General features: G+C 48.6%; 1 protein-coding gene across 1 annotated transcript in view; it reads left to right on the forward strand.

The window, feature by feature from the left end:
* Positions 1-1,443, forward strand: part of CD58 (CD58 molecule) — a 53,957-nt gene extending 52,514 nt beyond the window's left edge. Inside the window, exon 6 of the mRNA NM_213795.1 lies at positions 1,296-1,443. The gene's annotated coding sequence lies outside the window, so the exon portion shown is untranslated. The remainder of the gene's footprint in view (positions 1-1,295) is intronic.
* The last annotated feature ends 9,029 nt before the right edge of the window (positions 1,444-10,472 follow it).

Raw genomic sequence — 10,472 nt, forward strand, 5'->3', positions numbered from 1 at the left:
GGGGAGAAACCTAAGGTAGCAGGGCGGGGTGAGGGGGTGCACGTGTGGGAGAGGAGCGTACTTTTCTCCGTGTATTTTTGTTTGCTGTTCAACCTCTTTTGCTTTGTGTGTTTTCTACCTATTTAATAATAACTTTTACATTTAAAGAGCTGTGTGGGGGTGGGGGGAGTTCCCCAGACTCCGTTATTAGCAGGTTATAGATATGATGAAGAGTCAAAGATTGAGGGAGGAGTTGGGGAGGGGAAGCAAAACCAGGAAGAAATGCAAAACCCCACTGAAAATATCCGAGAACCACCAAGGAGGCATCAGATTCCTGAGGGAACATGGGTGTGATATGATACTTCTCGCCAGGACCGTTCAATTTGGACGCTTCTGGGAGGACTGGTATTCCTCATTTGGGGCACACGTCTGGAAGACAGATCACAAGCCCAACCCAACTGAAAAAGAAGCAGAGTCCTCCCTTCCTTCCTCTGGGAAGAAAGATCCGCAGGTGGTTTCTCTGCCCAAAGGAGAGCTGGCGATGCAGGCCTGATTCTTTGTCGATGGATGAACCTGGCCGAGGCAGTTGGGGAGAGGAACCCCTGGGGAGAGGGGGGCAGGGATGCAAATCCCTGGGAGGTGCTGCCCTGCGGAGGACCCCGTGCCCACTTTACCCGCCTCAAACATCCACAGCACCCATGTTCAGGTTCTTTGTAAGGAAAGCTGCTACCTGCTTCCCTTTACCGAACACCTGGGACCTCAGCACGCATTTATGAACTCCTGTTTCCAGACACAGGCAGGTAGTTTGGGAACTCGAGACTGATCTCGTCTCGGCAAATGCAGACTCTGGGGAGGACCGCAAAGGCCACAAAGGGAAATCTCCGCTGTGAGGCTGTAGCTGGGTCATCGGGCTGATTTCCTCTGAGTTACCCCAGAGTTTCTGTCGTCCCCAGAGATGAACACTCAAGAAGAGAAGTTGAGGTGGGAAGAAAACCACCCCCAGGAGAGTCGCTTTGACAAAGAAGGAAATGACCGTTAGAAGGGGGTTACATGTGCCTAACGGGCTCCACGCTGTTATTTGCAGATTGCAGTTACCCTCAAAGCCTCGGCTGGTTTGAGGAGGCGGGGCCGTTAATTAGAGCTGTGCCCTGAAGGTGGCTCTCCCTCCCTCTCTTCCCCCCTAGCACCCTTGCTTGTGATGGGTTTATTAGAAAAGGCCTCCCCACTTTAGGAGAGGAGGGTAATTAAGGCTTGTGGACTGCTTGCCACACAGATTGACCACATTTTTATACTAATATGAGACATTTCTTTTCTAGCATCCACTGGTTGGTAACAGAAGGGGAAACCAAGCCCTTGGTAATAACTAAGTTATTTCAGCAACTCCGAGAAGACATCTGATTTACCATCCGAGTGTTACCTTATTACCGATGCCTCCAGTCGTTCACTGGTAGGCCACGAGGGAGGAAATTTTGCACGTCTAACCTGACTTACAAGAAGCAGTGTTTCGTAGAAAAAACAAGGACTAACAAACAAGCATTAGCTTCTGCTCTATCACCAGCACTGAGTATCGCTGGATAGTTGCTATATTCTCCCTCAGTAGCTTTTTGTAAATTGTATTTTTGTGTGAAATCTGAACTTTTGTAAATAATGTAAGTATGTACATATGTGACTAAGTGGCTTGGAGTCGAAGAAATAAAATAGTCACATACCTTAGGAAATGAAGGCTTGACTAAAACCTGCACTCCGCTTCCCTCTTGTTTTAGAGGAAGAATAACCCTCTGCAGGCCCGGGAGTGTAGTGAGAGATGGACAGAGCACTTTGGCTTGTTGGGCCCATGGCTGTTGACAGGAGGCAAGAACACATGAGTCTTAGGTTTCTAAGAGCACATCACCATCCGAGCGCAGCTGTATAACCTGGGTGGCTCTGGGAGACTTGTCACCTTAAGATCTCTTAACCCACTCGGTTTGTCGTGTTAGCCATCACGCTGGCAGGTAAACAGCAGAGAACTCCTTAAAAACTGTAAACGCAAATACAAATGCAGGAGTTCCCTCAGTGGCACACGGGGATTGGCGTTGTCTCTGCAGCACCAGGATGCAGCTTCGATCCCCAGACTGCACTGTGGGTTAAGGATCCAGCGTTGTTGCAGCTGCTGCGTGGTCTGATCCCTGGCCTGGGAACTGCATATACTGCAGATACTGCGGGGCGGCCCAAACCCCGCCCCCCCCAATACAAATGCGGAACAGCGGCCTCTCCTGGATAAAGAGGTGAATTGCTTCGGCTCTCCCCTGGGCCATCACTCAACCATTACCCGGCCGTCAGCGTGCGGAGGCCTCCTCCTGAGCCGGCCCTCCCCCTGGAACTGCTGTCACGCCAGTCTTCAGCCTGAAAGAGACCTTCTTTCCCCCGAGGTGGGTGTGTGCGGAGGGGCCCTGTGACAGCGCCTTCCGGGCTCTCCGGGAGGGAGGCGGCCTGGAGCCCCGGTACCCCTGGGAAGACCTCACCCCCTGGCGACTCAGCTTCCTCCGCTAATCCTGTCAAAACCTTTATTCCAGCCCAGGACCCCCAGAACCTCCTTTATCTTCTAGATTTTCGTCTCCACATGCTCTGGGTGGCCCTTTCTGACCCCATCTGTCAACAGTAAAATTCCTAGTGAATCTTTGGATCTGCTTTCCGTTCTCACGGACCCTGGCTCTCCCCAAGGATGCTGCTTCCCCCTGCCCCCTCCAGGGGAAGCTCTACGCCCCCCACCACCCCCCGCGACCCGTGCCCCTTGACCCATGGGCCTAGAGGGAGGGGGTGCCCTCCTGGCTCGCCCGGCGTCCAGCCCCTTGCTTCTTGCCCAGCTGTGATGCTCGAGCCAGCCAACAGGTCATCACCACCTGCTAGTCCTTTTCTCAGTTATCTTTGTAAAGATTTGAGCACCAGGTGGAACTCACTCTCTCTTAATGCTGCTCCTTTCAGAATCTGAGTGTTTTCAAAACCTTCAAATCCAACACCCTGGCATCCTCTCCCCCCGAGGATCCTGTCTTCCTGCCCCGGGACAGCCCTGGCCTTTCCGTCCCCCGCCCTGCAGCCCTTCAGCATCTCGGTGATGAGCGTGCCCTCTGCTCACTCTCCTCCATGCCACTCCCCTGAGGGCCCCCACTTCGAAACTCCTGCCACCCCACCAGGCCCTGCCCGCCGGCCATCCTTGCTCTTCTCTGCCCTCTGCTGCCCCGAGTCCTTATTCTCCTCACTGTTTGGGTCATCACTCCTCCAGCCTCACTCTTACCCTCTCCCTTGGCCAGACCCCCACTGTGGTGATAGACGCCTCTACTAGTTCCCTCCCTGCACCCAAATTGCTGAACATTCTGAAGAAAAGCACACACCAAAATGATTAATTTCATTTCAATGACTGCAAACCTCAGATGGATTCACCATGTGTCTCAGGTCATGGCATTACCCTGGTCCGGTCACTGCCACCTCATCGCTCCTCTTAGACCGTAACCCTGGGTTCTCATTTCCCCTGCTCACCTTCTTCCCAAATCAATGGAAAAACTAGGGCCTTGGAGAGAGCCCCTTGCCCACCGCCTCCTGCCACACGGCCCCTCCCAGCTACATCAGCACCTGCGGGCTTTGCCACCCCTCTTCTCACTGTGGGTGAACTCGCCCTGCCCTCCTCAAACCAGTCCCTCCACTTGTCTTGGTCTGCTTGGGCTGCATAACGAAAGATCACAGATTGGGTGGCCTAAAAAACAGAGGCTCATTTCTCCCAGCTCAAGAGGCTGGCAAGTCCCAGATCAGGTGCCGGCCAGTGTGGTCCCTGGCGAGGGCGCTTCCTGGCCGGCTGTGTCCCCGCGTGGCAGGGAGAAGAGCTCAAGCGGCTCTTCTTCTTAGAAGGGCGCCAGCTCTATTGGATGGGGCCCCATCCTTGGGACCTCATTTAACTGCTGCCACCTCCTCACAGGCCTTATTTCCAAATACAGCCATAGCAGGGGTAAGGGTGTCAACGTGTGAAATGTTCACGCTGCTTAGGCTCAGGACGCCATCCCCCCATCTGCTTAAGGACACCCTCTCATCTTTGTCCCCCTCCCTCCCCCATCCTCAGCGTTTACCTTTCTGTGACATCATACAAACATACCCTTCCTCATAGCTTCAAAAAATCAAAATACTCTTGGAGTTCCCGTTGTGGCTCAGTGGTTAACGAATCCGACTCGGAACCATGAGGTTGCGGGTTCGATCCCTGGCCTTGCTCAGGGGTTAAGGATCCGGTGTTGCCGTGAGCTGTGGTGTAGGTTGCAGATGTGGCTCTGGCGTAGGCTGGCGGCTACAGTTCCGACTCGACCCCTAGCCTGGGAACCTCCATATGCTGAGGGAGTGGCCCTAGAAAAGGCAAAGAGACAAAAAAAAAAAAAAAAAATTCAAAATACTCTTATTTTTTAAATTAAGGTATATTTGATTTACAAGGTTGTGCCAATTCCTGCTGTACAGCAAAGTGACTCAGTCATTCATATGTATACATTCCTTTTTTAATATTATCTTCCATCATGGTCCATCCCAAGAGATTGGGTATAGTTCCCTGTGCTGTACAGTAGGACCTCATTGTTTATCCATTCTGAATATAGTAGTTAGCATCTACCAACCCCAAACTCCCAGTCTATCCCACTTCCTCCCGCCTCCCCCTTAGCAGCCACAGGTCTGTTCTCCATGTTTGTGGGTCTGTTTCTATTTTGTAGGTAGGTTCATTTGTGCCATATTTTTGATTCCATATGTGTGTTATCATACAGTATTTATCTTTCTCTGAATGACTTAATTCACTTAGTATGATACTGTCTAGTTACATCCATATTGCTGCAAATGGCATTATTTTGGGTTTTTTTATGGTTGAGTAGTATTCCATTGTGTATATATGTACCACCTCTTAATCCATTCATCTGTCGATGGGCGTTTAGGTTGGTTCCATGTCTTGGCTACTGTAAATAGTGCTGCTATGAACATAGGAGTGTGTGTATTTTTTGAATTATGGTTTTGTCTGAATAAATGCCCAGGAATGGGATTGCTGTATTATATGGTAGTTCTATATTGAGTTTTCTGAGGACCCTCCATAATGCTTTCCGTAGTGGTTGTACCAGTTTACATTCCCACCAATGGTGTAGGAGGGTTTCCTTTTCTCGACACCCTCTCCAGCATTTGTTATTTGTAGACGTTTTGATGATGGCCATTCTGACCGGTGTGCGGTGGTACCTCATCGTAGTTTCCAAAAATCTAAATACTCTTGAGTGCACATTCCCATCCTGCTCTCGTCTCATTTTTCTGCTATCTTTTTATAAGAAGTTCCTCAAAAGAATGATCTGTACTTCCTTTTTCTCACTCCTCTCCCCACATTCTTTCTCGAACACACTTCACTCAGGCTTTCACCCCCACAACTCGCCAAGCTACCCAGTGGCCCCCTCATTGTAAGAACCAGTGGTCGGCTCTCAAGCTTTGTCTTCCTCTGCCTGTAAGCACCATCTGATGCAGGCCACCCCCCTCCCCTAAGTTTGTTCCATGCTTTCTGGGTGCTAGGTTCTCTGGGCATGCAAGATGAAGGAAGCTCATAGTGTGACAGGGCCAGCAGACCTGTGAGCACGTGTGTCAGGGCACCAGGTCGGAAGTGTATGCAGAGAAGAAAGGAAGGGCAATCATATGACCCCACGTCCACTCCTTGGTGAATAGCCAAGAGAAGTAAATACCCATGTCCACACAAAAACCTGTACACTGATACTCATAGACCATAACTCCCAATAACCAAATAGTGAAAATAATCCAAATATGCATCCACCGAAGAACAGATGAATGCATGGTGGTCCATCCATCCAATGGAATGGCGTTCAGTATACAAAGGAATGAAGGTCTGATACAGCCCATAGCCTGGATGAACTTTGAGAATGTGGAGGTCCCGTCATGGCACAGCGGAAATGAATCCAACTAGGAACCATGAGGTTGCAGGTTCGATCCCTGGCCTCGCTCAGTGGGTTAAGGATCTGGCACTGTGTTGCTGTGAACTCTGATGTATGAGGGTCACAGACATGGCTCGGATCCAGCACTGCTGTGGCTGTGGTATAGGATGGCAGCTACAGCTCCAATTCAACCCCCAACCTGGGAACCTCCATATGCCGCGTGTGGCCCTAAAAAAACAAAACAAAACAAAACAAAACACCTTTGAGAATGTGCTGATTGAAAGAAGCCAATCAAAAGGGACCACATATTATACAGTTTTATTTATACAAAATTTCCAGAGTAGGGCTGGAAAGAGGATGTTGGGCAGGGGGAGAAGTGTCTGCCATTAGAGTAGAAGGTTTCTTTCGGGGGTGATGAAAACGTTCTAGAATTGACTGCAGTAATTATGCAGCTCTGAGTAGACAGAAACTATTGAATTGTACACTTTAAGTGGGTGGGTTGTATAGGAAGTGAATTATGTCCTAGTAAAATTCTTCTTACTTAAAAAAAAAAAAAAAAAAAAACCTGAGGAATTTGAGGAGGTGGGGCTGGTCCCCTGGGAAGCCCGGGGCTCCCGTCCTGAAGCAGCCCTTCCCTGTCAGCTTCTCAGCGTGGGCTCAGTTCTCTGGAAGCTGAAAGGCTCTACAGGCAACTTCCTTCTCCTCGGGACTCTGACTCCATGTCTGCCCTCCACGTGGGGCCAATAGTTACCAGATCACAAAGCAGCTCTCTGGAGGTCTGATCAAAGAACTCGCCTCAGACACTAGCTAGTAAGTCTGCGAAAGCCCCTTCAACCAGAGTTTAATTTAGAATTTTGGAGTTCCCATTGTGGTGCAGCGGAAGTGAATCCAACCAGGATCCATGAGGATGTGGGTTTGATCCCTGGCCTCACTCAGTGGGTCAGGGATCCAGTGTTGCCATGAGCTGTGGTGTAGGTCGCAGATGTGGCTCAGATCCTGCCTGGCTGTGGCTATGGCTGTGGCTGTGGCTGGCAGCTATAGCTCTGATTCTACCCCTAGCCTGGGAACTTCCATATGCCTTGGGTGTGGCCCTAAAAAGCAAAAAAAAAAAAAAAGTTTAAAAGTAGAATTTTGAGACTCATTGTCTCTGTGTGTTTCTCCACCCTCCCCCACCCCACCCCCGCCCCCCTTAGCCACGCTCTGCCCAGTGAACACATTCCCCATCATCTGCCTTCCTGCGCTGCCCCCGGCTTCCCGCCGCTCTCCTCCTTCCTGGAGCCTCCTACAGCCTCAGCCCTCAGCCATGTGGTTTGGTCACACCTGTCTCTTGAAGTACTCTGTCTCCCCTGGCAGCCCTCCCAGGGGACAGGCAGGTGCAGTCACTCTCCTTATTTCAGAGATGAGAAAACTGATGGGCGCTTGGCCAAGGTCAGTGAGTTATAAGTGGCAGAACCAGGATTCAAAGCCAGGCAGGGTGGCCCAGAGGCCTTTCAACCCCTCAAGCCCCACTGTGCGAAGGTGGATGTGTCTGGTCCATTTTCTACATAGAGTTTGGAGTCTTCGGAAACACTTTTCCAGGTGTTTCCTCCAAGAGTTTATTCTTAATATAGGTATTCTCTAGAGAGAGGGCTTGCTTTTAACCATGTATGTTGACCGCATAGCAAAGATAGTCAGTACTGGGCTAAATTCTACCTTCTAGACTCAAAGCTGGAGGGGTCCTCAGAGGTCTCATTAGACAGATGAGAAAACTGAGGCTTCAAGAGGGAAGTCCTTGGACCAAGTGCCCACAGCTAGTCCAGTAAAAGGAGCAGAAGCAGGAGCCCCGCAACCTTGGCCTCCACTCCAGAGCTTTCCTGCGACACCGGGTGCCTCCCAGCATCCACCCTTAGTTTCAAGGATCAGATTTGTATACCAGCCCGAGGAAGCAGAGCACTAGCTATCGGGCCCGTGTAGGAGGCCTGGCTGCAGCTCAGCGGCCCCGTGAGGGGCTGTGACGCCAGCTGTCTTGGGAGGCACGCATTCCTCTGGGTCAGGATGGAAGTGGTGGATGATGGCAGAAGTGAGAGCAAAACGAGCAGGCCTGTGGGTTCCCCTGGCTGCCTTCCTCTTTTGCCAGGCTCTTCCTCTTCTTGATCTCTTTCTTCCTCAAGATTTCTTGGTTAAGATCCTTTCCCGCCAAGGGGAAACGTGCGATCCAAGCAGTAGGCCCAGGGGTCTTGATTTGGGAATCCCTGAAAGGGGCTCCCATTGAGACCACCACCCTCGCCAGCCTCCTGAAATCCCCTCACCACTTACTTTTTTATTTTTTTAATTTTTAAAAATGTGTTCTTTATTGAGGTAACATTGGTTTATAACCTTATACAAACTTCATGCGCGCAATATTATCTTTCTACTTTGGTAAACACAACAGCACACTCACCACCAAAAATTTCATCTCCATCCATCACCATGGACTTGATCCACTTTACCTGCTTTGCTCTCCCCGCCTCCCACCCAGCCCCAGCCCCAGCCCTGTCCTTTCTCCTCTGATAACCATTACTCTGTTCTCTGGATGTACATGTGTTGGTTGGGTTGGGTGTGGTTTGTTCGTCTAGTTTGGTTTTTGTCTATGTTGCTTTTTTATATACCACAGGGGAGTGAAATCACTGGGTATTTTATTTTTCCATCTAACTTATTTCACTTAGCGTAATACCCTCAAGGTCCATCCATGTTCTTGCAAATGTCGAGATTTCATCTTTTCCCGTGGCCTGTCTATACCACATCTTCTCTAATCCATTCATCCACTGATGAGCACCTAGGTTGTTTTTGTGTCTTGCCTATTGTAAATAATGCTGTGATGAATGTAACGGTGCACATATCTTTTTGAATTAGTGTTTTTGGATTCTTTGGGTAAATAGCCAAAAGTAGGATCTCTGGATCATAAACCAATGGGACTACATCAAACTAAAAAGCGTCTGCACAGCAAAGGAAACCATCAACAACATGAAAAGACCACCTGTTGGATGGGAGCAGATGTTGGCAAATCATACATCTGATATGGGGTTAATATCCAAAATATATAAAGAAAGCATACAACTCCACAACAGCAACAAACATCCCAATTAAAAAATGGGCAGAGGAGCTGAAAAGACCTTTGACCAAAGAAGACATCCAGATGGCCAACAGACACATGAAAAGATGCTCAGTACCATTAATCATTAAGGAAGTGCAAATCAAAACCACTATGAGGTATCACGTCACCTCTGTTAGAATGGCTGTTATCAAAAAGACAAGAAATATCAATTGTGGGGAGTTCCCATCGTGGCCCAGGGGTTAACGAATCCAACTAGGAACCATGAGGTTGCAGGTTCGATCCCTGGCCTTGCTCAGTGGGTTAAGGATCCGGCGTTGCCCTGAGCTGTGGTGTAGGTCGCAGACAAGGCTTGGATCTGGCATTGCTGTGGCTCTGGTGTAGGCCAGTGGCTACAGCTCCGATTAGACCCCTAGCCTGGAAACCTCCATATGCTTCGGGTGCAGCCCTAGAAAAGACAAAAAAAAAAAAAAAAAAAAAAAAAGAGAGAGAGAGAGAGAAAAGAAATAGTAAGTGTGAGGATGTGGAGAAAAGGGAACCATTGTACACTATTGGTGAGAATGTATATTGGTGCAGCCGCCATGAAAAAAACAGTATGGGAGTTCTCGTCGTGGCTCAGTGGTTAACAAATCCGACTAGGAACCATGAGGTTGCAGGTTTGATCCCTGGCCTTGCTCAGTGGGTTAAGGATCTGGCTTTGCCATGAGCTGTGGTGTAGGTTGCAGACGCGGCTCGGATCCAGCGTTGCTGTGGCTCTGGCGTAGGCTGGCAGTTGCATCTCCGATTCAACCCCTAGCCTGGGAACCTCTATATGCCACAGGAGCAGCCCTAGAAATGGCAAAAAGACAAACAACAACAACAACAAAAACCATTATGGAGGGTCCTCTTACTTCTTAAGATGAAAGTAGTTGGGTCACGAAAGCTCTGGAGGCTGGTTTGGGAGGGATGACTCATAAAACCACTTGGATTTTATGTCAGCGTGTATCTACTGTGAGACGTTGTCCTACCAACCTCACCATATTGGATCCTAGAGCAAAAGAAAAAAAAAATTCTTTTCTTAACAGGTCATATTTTTACAGAACATTAAAATGGCTTTAAAAAAATGAAACATTGAACAGTAGATGTATTAAAACTCAATGTTAGTTCATGTTTAAATATTTTATTTTTATACCAAAAGCTGAGAATCTATTAGATTGTTATTTTCCTGGCTTTAATGAAGGTAACTCATTAATAAAAATTTCAAAATATCCTTGTTGGTTTATCCTGTTTTCAATCCAGAACATTGCCATGTTTGAGAATTTCTCTTGATCGAGTAACAGTCGTAAATAATTGTCAACTAGCGTCAGCTCACTGCAACTTCTTTAAGATCATGTCTTCATTTAAAAATTTGAGTTTCTGCTCATCCCAGATTATTTTGGCAGTAATTTTGATTCTTCAACTCTTGCATTAAGTATCGTTTATCGTGATTACTGAGTTTTCTTTGTGTCCCCTTAAATTTGGCACCT

The sequence above is a fragment of the Sus scrofa genome, chromosome 4 (genome assembly GCF_054392235.1).
Source record: "Sus scrofa isolate SSC_HxYL_T2T_F1_AM1 chromosome 4, Sscrofa_HxYL_maternal_Yorkshire_Landrace_v2.0, whole genome shotgun sequence".
NCBI lineage: Eukaryota > Metazoa > Chordata > Mammalia > Artiodactyla > Suidae > Sus > Sus scrofa.